The sequence below is a fragment of the Crinia signifera genome, chromosome 12 (assembly GCF_055691185.1).
Source record: "Crinia signifera chromosome 12, ASM5569118v1, whole genome shotgun sequence".
NCBI classification, from domain to species: Eukaryota; Metazoa; Chordata; class Amphibia; order Anura; family Myobatrachidae; genus Crinia; species Crinia signifera.
This window is the reverse complement of record NC_139228.1, coordinates 31686791-31711046: the sequence shown is the minus strand read 5'-3', so window position 1 is coordinate 31711046 and position 24256 is coordinate 31686791. Positions and strand designations below refer to the sequence as shown.

At 44.8% G+C, this 24256-nt stretch overlaps 1 protein-coding gene across 5 annotated transcripts in view; it reads right to left on the bottom strand.

The window, feature by feature from the left end:
- The window catches only part of SIPA1L1 (signal induced proliferation associated 1 like 1), a 205250-nt gene that overhangs the window by 123998 nt on the left and 56996 nt on the right, over nt 1-24256 (bottom strand). For 4 of the 5 annotated variants that reach the window (XM_083166408.1, XM_083166412.1, XM_083166410.1 and 1 more), the window contains exon 2: nt 12197-12289. The exons of the other annotated variant lie outside the window; for it this stretch is intronic. The gene's annotated coding sequence lies outside the window, so the exon portion shown is untranslated. The remainder of the gene's footprint in view (nt 1-12196; nt 12290-24256) is intronic. 5 annotated transcript variants of the gene reach the window in all.

Here is a 24256-nt window from a genome sequence, read left to right as displayed (position 1 = left end):
TCTATTCTTCTATAATAACATTGCAGTGTTTAATAAATTGGTTTTTCGAAACCAAGACTCATGACAGCCGATTAAACCGCACTCCTTTTGCTTTTTGAAAGGAAGAGAGGGCTCTAACAGAAATCAGATTTACATGTATTTACTTGCAGCATAATACAGTAGTTGTGCAACATAGGTAAAAGTTATAATATTGTTGTATTTAATTTTCCCATCTTTAATCTAAAGTAGATCCTTTCCTTTACAGGGAGGGCAGCCATCTTGTGAACTGAATCATAACTTCATATTTTAATTATAAAATAAAGACAATGCTACAAAATGATGTGCTAGATGCCTCACGATTGTCAATAGTAACACAAAAAAAAAGACACAAAATCATGTAAGCAGCAGTTTAACATATCAAGAAACACTATGGACCTGTAAACAAAAGGTCCTGCGTCATCACACACAATGCTTCCTAAGCCCCAGCCTCATTGACAGGCCAAGTGTGTTTGGGGGCCGGAAAGGGACGAAGACCGTGTCTGTTCCTCAAAATGGAGGCATGTGGCCTCCATTTTGTAGGAGTGCCAAAGTCAGTGCAAATCTCAAATGGAAATCTGCATAGCCTGTATATTATAAATATGATTAAAAGTAATGAAAACATTATTAAAAATGTTAAATGTGACTGCCATTTTGTACTTAGAATTACTATTTAGAAGCATGTATGCAGAATAAGGCTCTTATTCTGGTGAACTTCGCAGCCTTGTGAGTCTACCAAGGGCTGCCCACTGCACGTACGGTCAGTGGTCAGGGCAGTTGAAGTTTGGAATGCTCTGTCAGAAGTAGTAGTGTTGGCAAACTCAAATACATTTTAGAGAGAGATATACAAATTTCTAGCAGAGAAAAACATACAGAGTTCCACCCCTCGGGGTAAGGTACATTAAGGGTACTGGTCAGTGATACATTGGCCACTAAATAAAGGGTTGTCTAGCTTAAAGAGACTCAGTTAAGTAACGTATATTTAATATAGGTTCAACTCTATGGAGAAGTGTATTTTTTCAACTTCCATAAAAAACCTACCTAAAGGGGGGATATTCAATCCCAAATTCCGACTGTCGGAACTCTGGACGTTTCCGACAATTTAGTCTTATTCAATGTAAGTCAAGCATCAGAAAGTCAGTAAATTGTCGGAAATTGTTTCCGACAAAATAGATCAGATTTTTTTTTTAAATAGTCGGACCTGACAACCTTTAATGCAGTCGCTAACAGCAACATTGAATAGGTGAGTGACTATATTTCCCGTCGGGAAATATCGCCACTGATTGAATACCCCCTATGTAAGTAAAAAGAAAATGAAGGCTTTCACATAATAAAATGATCATAATTCCTCCAGCAGTAATATTTTAGGCAGCCATTAGTACATACTTTAATCATAATGCTATGCGGGGATAGATTCACTGTGAAAATCAATAAACCTTTGTTATCATTTCAGCCACTTACTATTAAGAGACTGAGATATGCTTGATTTAGTTAATTCTTATTTAAATAAATTCATTTTGTAATTTCCGTAATGTGTTCTTTTTTTCCGGTATTGATGGCTTCCCACTTGATTGCACAGCTATTTAGTGTAACATTTCAAATAAATGCCGGTTTTGCAGAGGATTTTCCTTTGCGGGATAGAATCTAGACAAATGTGAACTATCCTTGTTTTATATCATTATTTGCAAAATTCAACAGTGTGGCTTCTAAAAATCTGAGATAAAAATAGGAGTAAAATACTTTTAGGATATTTTAATGATACATCCATTTGGTTTTATTTAAATAATTAAGCCATTCAATTTAGAAGTTGAATCTCTTCCTAAATCTTGCCATTTTGATTTTATTACCAAAACGTGTACCACAGACTTGCATCTGACCACTGAGCAGGTATAGGGCTTGTGCACAAAACATTACACAAATTGGATGACTGCACATGCGCAATCCATCTGTGTGAATGGAGCAAGCAAAGGCTAACCTTCGCTGTCCGTACGCAAGGTGATTGACAGGCGGCGACCGTTTGTGGGCCGCGCACCAGCATTAATTGGGTGAGCCACAGAAAACACAGGCATCGCCTGGTCATTGGGAGGGACGGATGCTGACATCAGCAGTGGCCTCCTTCTCCCCACAGCCTTCACAGGGCTGAGTAAGTCTAGACTTGCTTTGCGCATGCGAACAGGGGGAAACTATTCAATGGTGAGTGATTACGAATGTTTTCCCTCCTGTGTGCATTGCTGTGTACACATTCCCAGCCATGCACATGGTCAGGATTTCATTCATGCGGGGTAGCTTTTACCGGCTTTGAAGACTTACAGCCCAGCGAGCAGGTCGGAATGTGATCTTTTGTTCTGTGCACAGGATGAGTGGGCAATTGCAACCAACTTTTGTGCAACTTTGAATCTGATCCTCGGTGGCCACTACATTAGATACACTTAAACCGCCGGGTCAACGGAGGTTTAGATCGACCATTTTATGGCAGTAATGCTAGTGAGACACCGGCGGGGCCATGGTAGACAGGACTTTTCAGGATTTCTCAGGGGTCCTTGGGCCATGCTTCGGGTACACTATTCTACTCTATCTCTTTGTCCCACTTGGATAACAAAGAATGATCCAAGTGGACCGGCACCAAAAAAATCCTGAAAAATTCGTGTTGACCATATGTATATCGACGATGGTTTTGCCGATCAGCCGCTGGTGTCAAACTACCGGTTACTGCTGCTCTAGCAGCCACTATCTTTACGCATCCGGATACCTGCGGGGCTACCCACGCGAACTTGCAGAGCTCTAGACCCCCAGCCTTTGGAGCAATAGGTTGGGTTATTCCTTCTTTTACAGACTTGAGATAAATATTTTCTCAACTCACGAACAGCTGCTTCCAAATAATCACACAGATCACGGCCATCAGACCCTGCTAAGTCCCAAGCTTATTTTTGGTAGGTTTTGCAGCACAATTAACACAGACAAAAGCACTCCATGCAGTGGCGGAATGTCTGAGTCATATTTTGTTTTCTAGGTCAATAAATAAAGGAGATTCCTAGGATTAACATTCAGCGTTTGTTCCCGGAGGAAAAGATCACAACTTAACTTGAATATCTTGACACAGAAAACATCTTTGCATCTAGCTTTATTAGAACAGAACTATAGACTCTCGTACATTCCCGACAGCCATGTTTCTTAAGACATATTGGGAGAAAATCATTAGTTTTTTGGGTGTTCATCAAAGCTATTCAATTGCTCCCTCTAAAGTGCTAAGTGTGTTCACCCATCAGTACTGGGTTTGGCCACACAAAGCAGTCTAAAGGCACACAAACTCACGTTTCGATGGCCAAACCACCGACTGAACAAAAATTTAAGCTCTCCACCTAAGGAAGAAGCAACCTAAAATATTTTCCCACTATTCACGCCCAGACAGAGCAACAGCTGAATTGCTCCATGAGACGCCATCTAGTGGCAGCAATTAAATTGCCCCCATTATTAGTCAATATATAACACCCCAAAAAGCTTTGTCATGTCAAAAGATGTATATCTCACATTCTTTTAACAACTAGTTACATTTCTGACAACATTCGCATCGGATAAAAGGATGACTTTTCAACTCAACTGGTTGATGAACGTTTCCCCATTTACAATTCCCTGATTCCCAGCAGGATTACAATATGGAAAACAAATGCTATCTTTGGTTAGGAAACAACACAACAAAAAATAGCAGTATAGAAGTCCAATCAAGAGTGGACATTCTGTTCCCAGCCTTGTAAAATTAGAATACTCTGAAAACCTTACTTAAAAAGTACTTTTGAAGCCAGCTGTGGCCCTCATGTTCTAATGCATAGCCAATACAAATTACCACTGAACATCACCTTATAAAAATCAGCCTACCCGCATACAGCTCATACATTAGCCTGTGGCTGTATAATCATGCTGGTGAGAGGGTTTTACAGACAGTGAAATTGCACTCTGTGACTGCAGTGCTATTGAGAAATGACCTTCGAGAGGGAGTAATTTTGGAGTAAAATCGCTGCAGGCCACACTTATAGGGTAGTATCCAATTAGTTGCGGTAATTTACATCAGCTAAAGCAGGATTCCCCAGGGGCTATCCAATTAGTCCCAATTACTGCCACTTTTTGGAGAGTATGCTTTTCACGCCTTCCCTGATAGCAACCCTCATAGTCCAGATACTTATCCAATATTCCATGAGTCATTGCACGAAAATGGGACATTTCTCTCCCATAAAATATGCGCTTTAATTGGATAGCCAATTAAAATTAAAACAAATTTCGGTACTTGTTTCCTAGCACGGCGCCACAGATTCTAATTGCATGAAATCGGGTCGCAAAAATCGGGTCGATCGCATCGCATGCAACCAAATCACATGCAATGCGATCGACCCGACCAACCCACCACGCTTCGGGCTTGGTGGCTCGCCACACTATATAAATTCAATTCCACGCCGACGTGGATAGTGGGGGTATTAAAAGGTCGGAGGATGCATACCGCTGCGCTCGCCACGCTTCGGGTTGGTGTTCATTGTGGGGTGGCGTTAACAATGGGGGGGCATTTGACATACAAATTACCCATCTTGGTGGCTAAACAATCAAAAATCGGGTATGGGGAGCCATTTAACATTGGTTCCTATGTAAAATCGGGTCCATCACATGCCATTATAATGGCATGCAATGGACCCGATTTTAAATGGTCATTTAACATTACATACAATGTTAAATCGGGTCGGTCGCATCGCATGCCATTATAATGGCAAGCGATGGACCCGATTTTTACATAGTCGGGAAAGCTCTTAAAAAGCCGAAATCGGGTCGGTCGGGTCCCATCGCATACCTTAAGTTAAGGTATGCGATGGGACCTGACGGGCGCCCTGCTAGGAAACAAGTACCCAAATTTCTAAAATCAGAAGACAAATGAACAGGGCTAACTGGATACCAGCCATAGTATTCTGACTTGTAGTGTAATATGGGGGATACACTGGAAAGACGGCTCATGTGACAGTCTGGCGATCTATGGGTTATGCTGCTAAACACTTTTGGCCACAAAATATGCCTTGGTTGGCTGTTCAATTTCATTTGTGACCAGTATGTTCCCAGCATTTGCGTTACTGAAAAGTATGCGATAGATTGGGAAGAATTAGGTCAACAGGTTGACCACTACTGATTGACAGGCAAAAGGTAGACAAGAAACAGGTCAACATGGTCAAGTCGTCGACATGAATTTGTCTTTTTCTTTTTGTAAGGTGTTTTTTCCTACTTAACTGTCCACATGTACATAGAGGGAGAATATAATAATGTGCGGCACCGTGTTCAAAGCAGGGTGAGCGAAGCGAGCCATGCAAGGGGGGCGCGGTATCCTTCTACAGTGTTCATGGCGACTTATGGTAATATCGACACCGAAACATTTAAAATGTATGTCAACCTTTTTCATGTTGACCTTTTCCATGTTGATCTATTGATGGTGTCGACCTTATCGACATAATGGACGCCGACCTTTTTCATGTGGCGATCTTTTATGTCAACATATTGACTGTTGACCCTATGACCCATACCCTTACTGAAGGTGGTAGGATGAGTCTGTATAGGGATGTTATGCAAGGGCCCAGGCTACACAAAAGGATGGTTCTTTAATGAGGGTGTAGTATTACAGACCTCCAGCAAGGTCAGTGACTGCAGGTGGAGAGAGAGGGGGCTCTATTCTAATTCATGCTGACACTGCATTGAAATGTCTTGCCTTAGGTGGAAATTAATCTATATGGAGGACATTACAATAAGGGTCTACAATTACCCTATGATTTACAGCATTAAGTAAGTTACTATCAGCTGACTAACAGCAAATTCAATTCAGATCACACAAAAAGAAAACATGCATTAAAAAAAGAAAAAGAAAAACACCTAGATCTGTGTTGCCCAAACGATTTACAACTCAAGATCCATTCTGACCAATCCAAGCCAGAATGACATTTTAAGAAACAAGCAAACATTAAAGCCCAGAACACATTATACGATACCCGCGGCCATCAATATCGGCAGATGCGGGAACCCGGCATCAGCAAATGCACACACACTTGTAGGGGCCCTTCTGCACACTGGATAACAATCCACTCCATAATCTGTACATGCACAGATGACGGAGGGGGCACTACCCCCCTGGGAGTGCTTGTCTTTCGTTGTTGGAGGTTGTTGGGTGATATAATGAACAATATTGTTCAGAAGTGCCAAAATGAGCGATATCGCACATTGCATCACCTAGTGTGTATAGAGCTTAAGATATGTAAAACCATAGTTATCTAAAGGCCCCCATACACTATGATGACTTGTTTGAGTCCCAAGTCGAATCCGATTTCACTTGAACTTCCCCGGAAGTTCCCAGGGAATCCTTTCATCCTATTTCGTACTAGATGTGCTATTTTAACATGCGATTTATCGCATGCAAATTATCTGATGGGCTGTACTACTGGAGCTGGCAAATACAGCTAGATAAAGCAAATTGCATGATATATCGAAGTTGCAAAAACCAGCCACAATGTGCACCGGATGCCTGCGATTTCACTTTATGCTGCGTACAGCAGCAGTTCCGATCTCCGACTCCGACCCTGGGTTACCGCCACATTCTAGAAATACATCGGTGGTAGGGTTCACGCTAGGCTGTTTTAGCGGGGCCCTGCCCCATTTTTAAAGGGCAAAATGTGCCCTGCCCATATAACCGCTGCCTGTCCTCGCCAGAAGCACTGATAAGCCCAGCGCTGCCGTAGATGCCTGGTGCTTCCCCAGCAGTGACTTCGGCAGTGCCAGGCCCGCCCCTTTTGATGATGTTGGTGGTTCAGACCAGCCTCCTTTTGTGATGTCGACAGCTGGGCCCAGCCCTTTCTTGACATCGCAGTCGGGGCCCGCCCCCTTTCGTGAGGTCGCAGTCGGGGCTCACCCACAATGGTGGCGTCGCTGGGCCTGTCCCGTCCCCTTTATGCTGCCCCGATACAGCACCTCCCTGCCCAGATTCTTGAAGAAACACAATGTAGGTTATTTGGCTCCAAACAATAAATTAACCGTAGTGTGTGCGTATGCATGGGGTATGTTGTAAACTCCACTGGAGTAGTGATCATTGTGACGGATGTGTATGCTATATAAGCTCTGCTGATAAATACAATTGTAAACCAGAGTTGTTAGAACATTTTTACTTATGGTAGAGAGTGCTTCCATTACTGATAAATATGACCAAAGCCCAAGGTACCTGAAGCAACTTCGGATTCCATTCTGTCCCAGCCGATTACTGCGACCTTTTAGCAGTAACTAGAATTTCCCGTAATTCATTTTGGGTCGAGCTTTAAGCCAAATGCCTCCAACTCTAGGAACACACTTCCCCACACAGTTCAAGAGCCCCCCACCCTAGAAGCCTTCAAAAACAGACTCAAGACTTTCCTGTTTACTCAATCATTTCCGTAATTCCCTTAAGTATCATTAATGAAAAGCTAGAACGTCCTTTATTGTTCCTGTATTGTATTACATTTAATCTGTTAAGCGTCTTGAGTCCTTTTGGAGAAAGAGTGCTATATCAATTAAATTATTATTATATATCATGTTACTCCAAAATAAAATTGTAACGTGTAATGGTATTTCATTTTATGCAACATTTTTACTTGAGAAACGTTTTTTTATTTATTTTTGGTAATGAGTTTATTAATAGATACAATTTTAAGCTCTCATTCTGGTTGAAACAAAGGGTAAAAACGTGTGAAACTGATACTTCTAATATCAGATACAAGCACAAGGCGATATTATACTGCCCTCTCACAGCAAATAATGCCTCTATTCAATTGAGGACGTCTCAGGACAACTGTAAAACAGCTATTAAACAGCAATAAACCAACTAAAAAATGTGTTAAATCAACTTCATTTTGACATGCAAGGGAAATGAATATGGAAAGTTCAATATTATTAAATGGGGCCTGTGGGAAATGGGAATGCCGAGCAGGGGAGTGACTAACGGGAGAGACAAAAGTTTTATTAAGGACAGCGGCAGAAGACACAGGCTGTATACCGCCAAAACAAACACAAGTTCACGATCCATACCCTTTTTCATTGCAGATAGTATCCATGGAAAGTCACAATGATTCATTCATAGATAAATAAAAAGAAAGTGTACAAGTATGAAAGGAGAAGCACAAAAACCTCCCAAAATACTTCTCCACAGCAATTAAATCACAATTAAATTAAGAAGAAATTCAATTTCAGAACCAGCTGCATATGTCAAGTAATAAAACAACAAAAACTACTTAAATGTATTTTAATCTAATTTTTCATGATTTTGCTTTTCATGCTGTGTGCCAAGAAGAACGCCACTCACCCAATAGAGGTGGAAGCGGCAAACATGTTTTGTGTTACACCACTGCGAAGAAGAATGTAGCCTACGGCAGTGGTTCCCAATCTGTGTGCCGTCGCATCGCTGGGGGGAAGCGGAGGGAGGACAGCTTTGCATAGCGCAGCGCTATGCAAAGCCATCCACAAAGCTGCTCATTTGCTGGTAATACAAGCAGATGGAGGGCTTTCCTGGCGATGATGCAGGAGCACGCATCACCGCTCATAGCCGGCCGTACACAATGGCCGGCTTTGAGCTGAAAGCCGCTCAAAACACGAAGTTTAGGCAGCTTTCAGATCAAAATCGCCCAGTGTAACGATTTAGTTAATTCAATATTTTTTTTCTATATGTCTTAATAAGAAAGGTTTGACCATTGGTGGATTCACTCAAAACTGGTAACATCACTGAGACACTGAGGCATTTTAGGTCAGTCCTCAGTGATGTCACAACTTCCCAAGTAGATAAATCTAAATGGTACTTTGTTCACAAAATGAATATATGTATTGATACATTTTAATACAAGCACAAGTGGTCAGAACCATGCAATACCGTTCGTCGGCACCAAATTGCTCAAAGGTTTTTCCTATAGCAAAATAATGAGCCATAACATACAGTACACCTCCAGGCGATGTCAAGACCATCTCTGAGATGGTGAACCCACTATCTCTGGCTTGTGTGCATAACCTCATACCCATCAAGTGTTTGACAGCCAATCCAGAGGTTTCATGAGGGGTGACCCCTGTACAAGTGCAATCATACTGATGAGACAGGTGACAGGGATTGTTAATTTTTGTCTACATAACCCAAAGAAACAAAAACTATCCTCAGCTCGGACAGAGATACATCAGAGAACCCTGAACCCAGCATTTGGCATAACTTATGTTCTAAGCCCACCCCCAGCTTCCCATTGGCTAGTTTTTACAGGAGTCTCGGGCAGACTTTGAAGGAGAGTAGAGCCAAATGTAGAAATCTGGGTTCAGTGGCGGTAAGACATACAGCGCTGCCGAAGCCCCTTAGTGTCTAAAATATATAAGAAATTGTGAATTTATAAGACCAATACACTGTTCTGCAACACCAATGTACTGTACACATTTTGAATTCTTCCACAAGTTCTTACTTCACAAACACATTATGATGGCTATACAATAACCAAGTGCCTTACAGTATGCAAAAACTCAAAGCAAAGTAATGCCTTCGATCAATGGATCCGCTCCAAAATAGTTTGTTTAACTGTGAGGCTTCCACAATATTTAGTAAAAGGAGAAACTAAACAGAAATCTTCATCGTAGAGTCAACATTTAAAGCAGGGGTGGGCATAAAGAGGCGCTCCAGCTACAATGGCACTACACATCCCAGGATACCATGAGGAGATACAAAAATTGTGGCAGGGCATCCTGGGATGTGCAGCTCAACAACAGCTGGAGGCCATCTTATTGCACAACCCTGGTTTCAGGAGTAGAGGACTTGTCACCTGTGACAGGTACTGGATGACCTGAGGCAAAAAAAAAAGAATAAAACAAAACCCCAACCTCACACAACCACACCTTTTTGGTTTGACAGGATCTCAAGGACTGGTGCAACTGACTTGCTAATCTAGATTTTTAGAATGCAAAATCAACACACATTGCATAGTACAGTAGCCCAAGCCGCCCTCCTGCTCCGCACTGACATGCTGCAGCTGGCAAAGATGTATAAATTCAGTACACGGACTCTATGACTTGGAGGATGGACCGTAATCTATTTACTCACTACTTTCATCTTGAGCTGTGACAGGTTTTATTTTCACGTTGAGATGTGACAGTTTTTAGCCCACAAACTCCCCATCCCACCCCCAGTCCTGTCTGTTTGAAACTGATCAGAAACTGATCAGTGTTCCTGCAAAAAGTGCCTTCGCTTTCTGTTATGACATCTTTTAGCACACAAAGGAGTAATTTGGCCATCATGTGGCCTCTAGTTAGCCATGTAGGGCAGTGTCAGATTTACTTGTATAATAATGCATAAGACACATGCCTTTAGATCTCAGCAGGACTTCGGCTCTACTGGTAGTACAATCCAGCACTTGGTATTACGGATATTACATTTGGATTCTGTATTTACCCAGCGGACAACGCAATATTTAACAGTGCCCTACTCAAGTGCAATCTCTAAGAGGAATATATAAACTGTGCGGATAGCATCTTCCTGTTACATGAAGAGTACTTGAAGCAGAGAGGAATCCTTCTAGTGCTTAGTCTCAGCTCCGGAATGAAAATGGGGCCTGCAACATTAGAGGAGCTCAGATGTTCTAAGGACCAACCACCATCGTAAAATAAAGTTTTTTACTATGGAAAACATGAATATTTCCTGTAACCTCAGCCTGCAAAGTCATCGACATAGTAAGACGGCTCTTATTTGTTTTACTTGGATATCTCTACAGCATTCCAAGATGCTATGCCATAATAAATCAGAGTACAGTTTAAAAGTGGCTAGACTTTCGCTCTATTCAATATGGTTGGGGTCCACAATTTTTATGGAAAATAACCATACGCCAACAAAAATAACAGTTCACTTAATTATCACAATCCTTTCACTATAGTGGCACAGCGATTACCTTATCACTAGCCGCTGCAAATCCTCTGCTGGCGATCTGATGGTGGCCCCAAGTGCACCAGCTATTAAACAATGCTACAGAATAGAGTTTACATTGCATTATATAGAAATATTAGCTTTTCAATTAATATAGAACCTTTTTTTGGATCTTCAAAATTAAAGTGAAACGACTTAAATGAAAACATTTATTGTAGGCTAAAACATGGAGCTTATCTATTATCACATGCCAAATCGGCATTAAAACCTTTGCAACCAAACAATCCCATTCACTCTCTAACCCGCCATAGTCAAACGGAAGATTAGTTGATTTGATTCAGTGAAAACCACCAGAATAAAAGTGCTGACAAACATGCCCTCCTGTCTGCAGTCAGGTTTCTATGGTGTATACTCATTATTCTATAGCCAGTGACAGATTACCCATCACTAGGGTTGCCACCTCTTCCGTATTTCTGGAAATCTCCCGTTTTGGGTGGCAACCCTACCGGAATTTGGGTGTCTACAAAAGCCTCCAGCCTCCAAACGCCCGCCTCTCCCCCTCCCCCTACCCCTACCCCTACCCCTACCCCTACCCTCTCCTCTCCCCTGCCTATGTGTGTGTATATATATACGTTTATAATATAACAATAGGCACTTGAATATGAATTACAGAGGCTACGTCCTCTTTTCTGAACAGGTCACACCCCTTTTACAAGGTCACACCCACTTTCCCTGGGGGGGGGGGGGATCTCCAAGAATCTGTGATGGGTGAGGTGGCAACCCTAACCATCACGGACGGATTCTACAGATACACCGCTGTTAAGGAGCCCACACACGGCGAGACTGCTGAGCGATCGGAGAGCAATGTAGATCGTTTAGCACACAGCGCTGCACAGCTATGTGTCCGCGATCTGTCAGGGCCAACATTCTCCAAGAGAACATTGACCCTGCTCGGTGATTAAGTAGAATTATACAGCACGCTGGATATTAATCGCCCCGGTGGTATCGACATGGGTGGCGTGCATTGCCATCATTATGGCCTCCACACAAGAAGCAATATACGGGCATTTTCTAAGCGATCTAGTAAATGCCCTGAGATCACCCAGTGTGTAGGCCCCATTAGCTGCAGACTTCAGCGACAGTACATATAAGATGTTTATTGTTGGCAAACATGATCACAGCGAGAGATACACAACATTTATTAAGTCATCGCTAGTCAGCACACTGCGGTTCCTTGTCATGCCCTGAATAAAATTAGCTTACCTGCTATATCATCATGCCTCTGGTTGTTCACTTTGATATGCGCTGCTTCTGCTTAGCATCCGAAACCTCTGCAAGAATCCCCATTACTAGGCCCTAGAGAAATAAAACAAAGCCAATGCTTTATTAAACACTCAGGGCTTCCTATGCATTTTCTGCCTTAATATCGCTTTCAAGAGAATATGTTAACTGCAATCCATCACTCCTGACCTGTGTAGGCAAGGCAGACCGGCTCAAATAATTACAAGGTGCATTATACAAAACTATACAGCACATTTCATGGCTGTAGGCAAAAATCATAGTCTAAATACACTAGACTAATTGGGCGTATGAATACAGCGATTTATCTTGTGGCACTTAATGCAAATGCTTAGACAAACCATGAAACACAAGATCAATGACCTTATTCAAAACCGTCAGTACTGAATGCAACTTTCCACAGGGAGTTCTGAGATAAAGAGAAAATAAATAATTTTATTTACCAAGGTTTTAAAATAAAAAATAAATAAAAAAAACCCTCTAATCTGACAACGGAATGGGATCATTGGGTCAACCAAATATTGGTCGACAGTCATTAGGTCAACATCATTGGGTCAACATACTGGAAGGTCGACAGGTGTCTAGGTCGACATGGCACAAGGTAGACAGGTGACAAGGTCGACAACCATTAGGTCTACAGTCAAAAGGTCGACATGGGGTTTTTCACTGTTTTTTACCCGAATGTCGATACAGTCGACATGGACCCCATTTAAAAGTGCACCGCATCCCCTCATATGGCTCACTGCGCTCGGCACACTATTTTATTCACCCACCAGTGGATGGTAGGGCATTAAAAACCGCCTGTCGGCACATGTCTGGTGAAAAACACCATGTCAACCTTTTGACTGTCGACCATTTTAGGTCGACCCATCGACCGTGTCCCCTGACGACACCAATATGCCTTCATCCTGATCCTTTCTTGTACATTAAGAACCTACATTCTAAAAGCGCTGCCTCCTCCCCCGCCCCCGATGATGCGCCAATCCCCGCCGCGCCGAGGGCGGCAATGAACAGGGAATAATGCTGGTTAGCTTTGGGGATGTGAACATCCCAAAATGCAGGTTTGCACCAGGACTGAACCATTTCAAAGTCCCGGTGTGAACCTTCATTTTGCCATGTGAAAGCAGCATAATGCATAATTTTAGGGACAAAATGAGAGAAAGTGGATATTCTAATAAAACCTCAGATAAAAAGAGTAAGCAAAAAACTGACAATCCTATAAAAAACATGTTAAGAATAAAGTGGTATGGTGCTGTACAGGTCTCATTTCTTTATATACAATTCAGTTCTAAAATGTGAATAAAACAGTGACGGGATCAAATCACCAATTTGACCAAAGTACTACAATGCTATAAGTGTTCTTTGTTGTGTCATCTGCAACAAAATGACAGTGAAGAACCTGCCCCCTCACATCTCCACACTCCTCAGTAGTATTCTCCATGAGAACCCTTTGCTCCTCTAGTGACCTCAAAATGACTCTGCAGTGTTCCGTTATAGGATGTGTCCCTTATCCACAACACACACACGCAGCTAATCCCAGAGCCAAATCTCTCATTTACCAACTTCAGATCAAATAAATCTTTACATGCAAAGCTACTATAACGACCAAGTAATACTGAAGTAATGGCATATTTGTCTACAATCCCCCTTTTGTTGGCTCACGTTAATCTAGCTCTAAAGTTCTAAACCGTACCCTGACACTAATGGGAGTCAGTATTTTGGATGGGGTGACGGAAGACTCACCGACAGTCGGAATTACGACTGCTGCCTCGTGGGGGTCCACGACTCCCATAAAGGGAGAATAAAATAGGTGGGCTTCGCTGCGCTGCCCCCCGCTGTGCAGTTGGGATTCCGACGTCAGGCTAATGACTGTCGGAATCCTGACTGTCGGTGTGTTATGTGTAATGATATGATGGCACTTAAACAAATGGCAAATAGTTCGGCAGAGGCGAAAAGCACGTGGATCAGCAAATTCACGCCTTTCTGCCCATTTTTTGGTAAAATCACAGCAGTTTTCACCTGGGTTTTAGTCATTGATCACCTCTGTCTTATCTTCCCCTGTGAACCCTGCTGGATTAGTGCTGAGCAGATAAGCAACAGGTTCACTTAATCTCACATAATACCATACAAACCATCATTAACGTTTATGACATCATGCCAGACAAAGTGCTCTAACAGTGTCTTAAAAGATTCCAGTCTACAAATATGTATTTAGCCTGTAATGATTACCATTCATTCTTTTGAAGAATAACCTCATGTCAAGCATCCATATACGGGTGTGGCTTAGCTTTTAAACAAAGTAAAAATTGAATGGAAATCGTATTTAATCATTAGTAATGTGTTCACATAGAGAAATAAATCAATGCTAGCTGTCTGCAAACAAGTTTAAGATTCGACTCCACAATTTGTTTTAGAATGCCGAAAGTGCGACTGATCAATGTTTTAACGTACGACTTCATGAGAATTATTAGGTGTGGACACCAAACATGCTCGCTGGGTCTGCCAAACACATAATCTGCCTACACAAAAAAGTAGGGGGGGTTTATAGCCACGCATTCCAGCTAGCTGTATATGTAGGCGTTAGAAGGGAAATAATTAAGAAATAATTTAACTTTTAATGTGCTGGCAAGCACCGTGAGTCCTGTTTGGAAAGAAGCGCTACGTAAATGAAATTATTATTATTTCTATATTCTAGCAGATGATACAGAAACAAGGTGTCTAAAAAATAGGATTTTGGGTACCTACCGGTAAATCCTTTTCTCGTAGTCCATATGGGATACTGGGCTTCACTACTATGGGGATTGAGACCTCCGCAGGAGAGACAGGCACATAAAAGAACTTTCAGTGTGGGTGCACTGGCTCCTCCCCTCAATCTCCCTCCACTAGTCAGTTAATGCAAAAACTGTGCCGAAGGAGAGCATGTGAGGAGTATGTGATAATGTATTGTGGTGAGATTCATCCAGCACACCCAAACGAACAAAAAACATATAAAAGAGGTGAATCCTAACAACTTAAGAGGACACCTGTAACTAGAACAATCTATAGTCATATTTATCCTATAGAAAACAAGGCAATAAGCCTAACCATAAAGTAGGTCTGACAGCAGAAAAAGCCGCACTGAGGCGGGCTCCCAGTATCCCATATGGACTACGAGAAAAGGATTTACCGGTAGGTACCCAAAATCCTATTTTCTCTACCGTCCAATGGGATACTGGGCTTCACTACTATGGGGAGGTCCCAAAGCTACCAGAACGGGTGGGAACGTGCGGATTCTGCTGTAGAACCGCATTCCCGAACTGGGAATCCTCCCTGGCCAGGGTGTCAAACTTGTAGAACCTTACAAACGTGTGTTGCCCTGACCAAGTTGCGGCCCTGCATAGCTGCATTGCCGACACCCCTCGAGCAGCCGCCCAAGAGGTACCTACAGACCTGGTTGAATGAGCCTTTACTGAAAAAGGAAGCGACAAACCAGCTGATGCATAAGCCTGCTGGATAGTACATCTTATCCACCTGGCAATGGTACGCGTTGAAGCAGGTAAACCCTTCTTCTGCGCATCATAAAGCACAAACAGGCTGTCCGTCTTACGGATCCTAGCTGTGCGCTTGACATATCCCTTAAGGGTGAGGACCACATCCAAGGTATCTGGTATATCTGGGTGTGTCGCGCTAGAAGGAACCACAATAGGTTGGTTTAGGTGGAACCCTGACACCACCTTTGGAAGGAATTGTGGTCTAGTCCTGAGTTCCGCCCTATCGTTGTGGAACACAAGGTAAGGGCTCCGACAAGATAAGGCCCCGAGCTCGGACACCCTCCTGGCCGAAGCTAGAGCCAGCAAAACAACAGTCTTCCAAGTGAGGTGTCGCAGCTCAGACTCTTCCAATGGAACAAACCGGGCTGATTTTAAGAAAGTAAGAACTACTTCCAAATCCCATGGTGCAGTGGGAGGCACAAAGGGGGGCTGAATCCTCAGCACCCCCTGTAAGAAGGTTTGCACTTCCGGCAAGGCCGCAATCTTTTTCTGAAAAAACACAGATAGTGCAGAGATTTGGACCTTTAAGGAACCCAATCTGAGTCCCTTATCTAGGCCAGCCTGAAGGAAACGTAGCAGACTGTTTAATCGAAAACTGGCCGGAGGCAAGTCATTTTTCTCACACCAGGCAATATATCTGCGCCATATCACATGATAATGAGCAGCCGTCACCGGCTTCCTGGCTTTTATCATTGTAGTGACGACAGAGGGATGGAGACCCTTGTGGACTAAGATCTGCCGCTCAACCTCCAGGCCGTTAAACGTAGCCGCTGTAAGTCCTGGAAGACGAACGGGCCCTGGAGGAGCAGGTCTTCTCTTAGGGGCAGACGCCACGGGTCTTCCACTAGCATGGCCTGAATGTCCCCGTACCAGGCCCTTCTTGGCCAGTCTGGTGCCACCAGTATGGCCTCCGTCCCCTGATGCCGGAGCCGCTTTAGCACCCGAGCCAACAATGGGAGAGGTGGGAAGAGGTACACCAATTGGAAATCCCAGGTCCAGGTGAGAGCGTCCACCGCTATCGCCCCTGGGTCTCTGGTCCGTGCACAGTACATTGCTACCTTGTGGTTCAATCGTGAAGCCATCAGGTCGATCTGAGGGAGCCCCCACAGATCCACTATGGCACTGAACACTTGAGTGTGAAGGCCCCACTCTCCCGGGTGAAGATCGTGACGACTCAGGAAGTCCGCCTCCCAATTGTCGACCCCCGGGATAAAAATGGCAGACAGGGCCTGGACATTCTGTTCCGCCCAGGACAGAATTTTTGACGCTTCTCTCATGCAAGGCATGCTCTTGGTACCACCCTGCCGATTTATATAGGCCACAGTGGTGGCATTGTCCGACTGGACCTGGATCGCCTTTCCCTGTAACAATGGAGCTGCCTGTAACAGGGCATAGTAGACCGCCCTCAACTCCAGCTTGTTGATATGAAGGCCTGACTCCAGTGGAGACCATCGACCCTGTAGGCGGACTCCCTGTGTCACAGCTCCCCAGCCCCTCAGGCTGGCGTCCGTGGTTACCAGAATCCAGTCCTGGATCTGGAACCGTCTGCCTGCCAACAAATTGGATGAATCTAGCCACCACTGTAGCGAGATCCTGGTTCTTGTTGCAAGGCCAATCCTTCTGCGCATCTGCAGGGGGGAGCCGGACCATTTTGTCAGAATATCCAATTGAAAGGTCCTGGAATGGAAGCGGCCAAATTGTATTGCTTCGAATGAAGCCACCATCTTGCCTAGAAGCCGGAGGCAAAGATGGATCTGTACCAGAGGTGACTGTAGGACCTCCCTGACCAGCTGTTGTATTGCAGTGACTTTTTCCATCGGCAGAAAAACTTTTTGTTCTGATGTATCCAGGATCATGCCCAAGAAAACCATCCTCTGGGTTGGAACCAGCGATGATTTGGGCATGTTTAGGATCCACCCGTGGTCTCTTAGAACCTGTATGGACAGATTGAGAGCACTGCTTAAAGCCTCCGCCGACCCTGCTTTTATTAGCAGGTCGTCCAGGTATGGCACTACATTCACCCTTCGGAGCCTGAGTAGTGACATCATTTCCGCCATTACCTTTGTGAAAACCCGCGGGGCTGTCGACAGGCCGAAAGGTAACGCCCGGAATTGGTAATGGTCGTTCCCCAAGGCAAACCTGAGATAGATTTGGTGTGGGGGCCAGATAGGAATGTGTAGATAGGCGTCTTTGACGTCTATAGAGGCCAGGAACTCCCCTCTTTCTAGGCTGGCGATCACAGAGCGCAAGGACTCCATCCTGAACTTGAACACGCGCAGGAAGGGGTTCAGTGACTTTAGATTCAGGATGGGTCTTACTGAGCCGTCTGGCTTCGGTACCAGGAATAAGTTGGAATAATATCCCTGGCCCTGCTCCGTGACTGGCACCGGTACAATTACCTGAGACTGAAGCAGCCTGGTAATGGCCCCCTGAAGGAGCACCTGATCTTCCTGGGATGCTGGAAGTGCCGACCTGAAGTATCGTCTGGGAGGGGGTTTGTCGAATTCCAGCTTGTAACCTAGAGAAATGAGACCTCTGGCCCAGGTATCCAGACCCGAGGCGTCCCACACATGGCTGAAATGCAACAATCGCGCTCCCACCGCGAGAGAGTCTCGTGGCGGGAAAACCCCGTCATGCTGCAGGCTTAGAGGAAGTCGCGGCATTTGGACGGTCCTGGGTGTTGGAGGTGTTAGGCTTCCTAAACTTGCCTCTCGTGCCCCTGCTGGCATTGGAGGCGCCCCTAGCCTTGGGGCGAAACCTGTTCCCACGAAAGGACTGCTGGGAAGCACCTGTGAAGGTACGCTTTGCAACCGTGGGGGCTGATGGAAGGAAGGTAGATTTTCCTGCCGTGGCTTTGGAAATCCAACCGTCTAATTCACTGCCAAACAGCCATTCTCCTGTAAAGGGAATACCCTCCACACTCTTCTTTGAGTCTACATCTGCAGACCACTGAATTGCGCGCGTTAATTGCGCCCAATTCCTTTTGTGCCTCGCACAGGATTTTTGCGGTATCCTGAATGTGACGCAGGCTGTCCCCTATCTGGGCCACAGTCATGTCACCCAACAAGCCTTCCTGAATCTGGGTTGACCAGGTATGAATAGCCTTGGCCATCCAGCAGCTGGCTAAAACTGGACGCTGGGATGCCCCACTAGCCGTATATATGGACTTGAGGGTAGCTTCCAGCCTTCTGTCCGCCCCGTCCTTAAGGGTGGATACCCCTGGGACTGGTAACCCGGTGGCTCCTCCCATTTCTTTCTGCCCAAAGGTTCAAAAGGATATGCATTTGTGAACCTTTTTGAAAGAGTAAACCTCTTATCAGGGTTTTGCCATGCAGCCCTGAAAGCAGTTTCTAACTCTGCCTGCTCAGGGAAGTACACTGGCTGTTTCTTCTGAGTCATGAAGAAAGGATCTCCTTCTGTGGATGCCTCTACAGGGAGATCTAAAACATCCCTAATGGCCCTGATAAGGGGCTCGGGACCATGTACTGCCGTCTCAGGAGCTGGTTCCTGCAGACCCTGCTCCTCACCCTCCTCCAATATGTCCTCATCGTCCTCATCTGTGTCAGGATCCATAGCAGTAGCCTGCCTCTTTTGAGGCTGTGCGGGCGGGGGAGGTACATTTTGGGTATGAAGAATATCCACCCTGGCAGATAACATGGATAATTCCCTCTGAACCCTCTGCGTTTGCTGAGTGTTAGTGGAAAGCTGTGAAGCCACAGAATCCAACAAGGTCTTTATGTTGGAGGCCCACGCAGGCTCCTGCTCGTCTGCCTGCGATTGCCCCGCAAGTTGTGGGGGAACCCCACTGATCTGGGTGTCAGCACTACTGGGCTGTGGTGACATACAAGCCTCACAAGTAACCTGGGACTGTGACTTGGGCACAAACTTGGTGCTACACACCATACAAGTGAACTTTTTCACCATGATGAGATAGTACTACAATGTCTGTAGTAACAAACACAACCCCCACGCAGTCACACACGTGCACACACTGCTGGATGTGTTTCCTCTGAGTGAAAACAGACTATGTGCTTGCTTTATGCTGTGTCTGTAACTAAACAGTGGGGAAAAACAGAGCAATTGGGGAGCCAAGTGCACCCTTAACCTGAACTCACAGATCTGGGTGAGCTGGTAACGCTAAACACAGTGATATAAACAACACAGTGTCTGACTAAGCTAGATAGCGCAGCAGCGCTAAATCGCTATAAAAACCTGCTGTCTCTGCCGTGCTGCAAGTACCCGGATCCACCACGCCAGTGAGGAGCCCTGTAATGGAGTCTGGCAGCGTGTGAAGAAGCAGGAAGTGACAGCGCGCGCCCAGCAGAGCTTGGTCCCGCTCTGAGTGAAGCCCCGCCCCCTATACACGGAGCTGGCGCTTCTATATATTTATACTGACATTAATAAAGGTGTAAAATATATATATAATACATTATAACCTGAGGGGTGTCCCTGGAGGTCCAGCGGCAGCACCCCTATGCCAGTTACCAGACGCGGTGTTCACGCAGTCCCTGCTGGAGAGCCGCCATTACTAGCCGTCGTCTTGCCGCACCAGAAATGGCTGCGGGGACCCCTTGTGGGACCCTCAGCCTGTACTCACCACCGATGTCTTCAGACCTGTCAGGGGTGTGCGGCGGCTAGGGGACTTGCTCGCTACGGCGCAATGCTGTGCGGTGACAAGTCCCACGCAGGACTGGATTGTCCTGTAGCAGGGTCAGCTCTGCACCTGAAGAGGTCGGGGACTGACCCTTCCCCTGACACCCACGAAGCAGGACAGCTGTGTGGTCACTACAGCGCCCCAAAATAACAAACTTGAAAATAAATGTGGAAAAAACTCTGGAGCATCCAGAAGCACTGCCTCTCCTGAGGCACATTTTTCAAAACTGACTAGTGGAGGGAGATTGAGGGGAGGAGCCAGTGCACCCACACTGAAAGTTCTTTTATGTGCCTGTCTCTCCTGCGGAGGTCTCAATCCCCATAGTAGTGAAGCCCAGTATCCCATTGGACGGTAGAGAAATACATTTAAGTCGTGCTTTGTTTCGCTAATGAGCACACGGAAGTGCTAGGTTTGCTAGACCGTTAATAATTAATCAGGAAAGCTATAAAAATGGGACAGGAGCAATACAGCAACCAGAGTACAGGAAGAACCCTTCATTCAGAAGGCTGTTTAGATAAAAATATTAAATCTAACAATGGCAGATAACTCATTACTGCACCAAGCGCAATACATTTAAATCGCTAGATTTAGGGGGATATTCAATCTCCGGTGAGCACCTCCCATCGGGGAGATGCCCACCGGGCCCTATTCAATGCGGTCTTCCCTGACAGCATTGAGCAGAGTATCTCGGCAGAACGAGCCCGACATCACTAGCTGTCGGGCTCGTTCTGCCGAGAACAGCCGAGAAGTGACGAGCTGCCGGCTGCAGCTCGCGGCCACGCCCCCTTTTCGCTCCCCGGCAGGCGGGACATTGAATCCCGCCTGCGTGTTATCGGTCGAGTTGACCGAGAACGGGACTGGGTCACGGCGGTCGAGCAAGCTCGACTGCCGTGACCCTGACATTGAATACCCCCATACTCTTCATAAATTTACACAAGTTTTCTCGAGAATTTAGTCGACAGACACAGTATTAGTGTACCGCTCCGCTCGCCATGCTTCCGGTTCTGTACACTATTATATTCTCCAATATGGTAAAGATTGAACAAGTTATTTAAAAAAAAAAAAATAATCATGAAAGTCATGTCGACCTTTTTCCATTTGGACCTAATGCACAATCGACCTCTTTTCATCTGTCAGCATTAAGAATGTTGACCTTTTGATTGTCAACCTAGACCTGTCAACCTAATGGCCACATCCTTGTCATACACACTGGTTCCGGACACTTTCCCGACAGTCAAAACCCCGACAGTCGGGGTCCAGACGGCCACCGGCAATTCTCCTCCGGGCATTTGGGATCCCGATGTCGGGCTGATGACTGTCTGGATCCTGACTATCTGGACCATATTCCACACCCCATACACACACACACACACACACACACACACACACACACTTCTCATAGACGTTTAGCAACAACTGAAACCAAATGCCTCATATGCTTCCTAAATAAGTATTGAAACTTTAGCTTTCACTTCACACCATAATATTTAATATCTATTCGTTTTTAAAACTTAAATGTAATGAAAAAACATTTTTGTGTGTGGAAATGACTCACTGTATGAGTGGTAATAAATGCATACATGCGTGGTCACATTGGAGATAAATCCAACTGTCCGGCAGTCAGACTGAATCAATGGATTTCGCTGGTGCTCCCTTACGGCAGCCGTCTGATGCCCAGCACATTCATAGCGAGAGCGGTCACTGCATTTTCAGCTGTGAACAATTAAAATCTGTTTCGATTTCAATCATTTCCAGCCATCTTTGGTGTTCAGTGAGGCCCGGCATGTCTTGTCAGCTAAATGCGTTCTCTGCTGAGCCAACTGAAGACACAAACACTGCGTGTGGTCAGATTAGATCTAGTCACATATTAAACAGATTCGGTATAAACGTAGCATTGTGTCTTATTAGACTTCCATTGTGACGACTCGAGATTAGAAACTCAAAGTAAAATAAAACTTACAGCCACAAATAAAAGCCATTTGAAAATACATTAATGAAGAATGACAACCAAAGTTGGCCCATTAAAATAAAACACAATTAGTGGTATAGTTCCTTAGGTGGATAGCTCTTTTGTGGGCTCAACAAATATAAGATCATAGAGTGACAATTTACTAAACAGATAGGTCATATACACATTCAGCCCATATGCATGCCTCTACACTAGGTATGCAGTCATTAGTGTCTAGGTGGACAATATAAAGGGGTCGACCACTAATGGTTGACAGTCAATAGCATGAAATTGCCAAAAGGTGGACAAATTTTTCATGATTTAAAAAGAAAAAAAAACACAGACTTGTTCATACTTTACCATCCCAGTGGGCCTAAAGGGACAATATAATATAGTGTGCCATACACCTTTATACGGTGTCCATGTCGACCAAAACAGTGAAAAAGTCATGTTGAACTTTTACATGTGTCAACCTATTAAATGTCAACCAATAGTGGTCGACCTTTTGACTGTCGACTTAACAACCTAGCTCGCTGTGAATGGCGTACAGCCTGGAGCCGATACTGGAGCTCGCTGTGTATGACGTATAGCCTGGATCCAATACTGGAGCATGCGGTGTATGGTACAAAGCCTGTAGTCGATACTGGAACTTGCTGTGTATGGCGCACAGCCTGGAGCCAATACGGGAGCTCGCTGTGTATGATGCACAGCCCAGAGCTGATGGTGGAGCTCGTTGTGTATCATGTACAGACTGGAGCCAATACTGGAGCTTGCTGTGTATGACGCACAGCCTGGAGCCAATACGGGAGCTCGCTGTGTATGATGCACAGCCCAGAGCTGATGGTGGAGCTCGTTGTGTATCATGTACAGACTGGAGCCAATACTGGAACTTGCTGTGTATGGCGCACAGCCTGGAGCCAATACGGGAGCTCGCTGTGTATGATGCACAGCCCAGAGCTGATGGTGGAGCTCGTTGTGTATCATGCACAGACTGGAGCCAATACTGGAGCTCGCTGTGTATGATGCAGAGACTGGAGCAGATACAGGACACCCGCCGTGTATGACACACAGCCTGGAGTGGATACTGGAGCTCCCTCAGCTGACGGTGGAGCTTGCCGTGCCTGGTGTATCTATGTACCTCTTATCTACCTATGACCTGACTAGATGGGCCAAGTGGTTCTTATCTGCTGTCAAATATTGTGCAGTAGTCATGATTTTGGAATATTTTCAGGTCTTCACCATGTTCGGAGCATCGGAAATTTAGTAGCATCTTACAAATAAAACACCAGTAATGATCATCAACCTGCACAAACAGGAGGAAGACAGCATTTGGGGTGCATATGCTTCCATCATTTAGATAATTCGATTTGCTGCTTTATACAGGGTGTGGGTGTGGAGTAGGATTAGAATCTGCAATCAGTTTGGCATTGATACTCATACTCCTCCCCCGTTGCACCATACCTGCCTACTCTACCTGAGGACTGCCGAAAATCGTGACACTCCCAGCCACAAGGCAAAATTGGCAAGTCTTTGAATTGGACAAGCTTAAATGGGCAAGAGAATCTACAGATTACTACTCCTTCCTCATAGTAACCGTCACCAACAGTCACGTTATAAAAGGTTAAAAGGCAAATGAATTCATAGGCAGCATTATTACACAGTGGCACCATGGACTGTGGGAGGCAAATACACAAAAAAATATATTTTAAGATCTTATACCATGTCACACTTTAAACAAAACCTCCTTACTAATTTTTTTAAGATTTAATTTGAGGATGACCTGAAGATGATTCCCTCTTTCCAATGTTAAATTCAGCAAGCTGGTGACAGTCTGCTCCCAGTTGCTAGGATACCTACGCTACACATGATCGAAAGATTAACATGATGTGTTC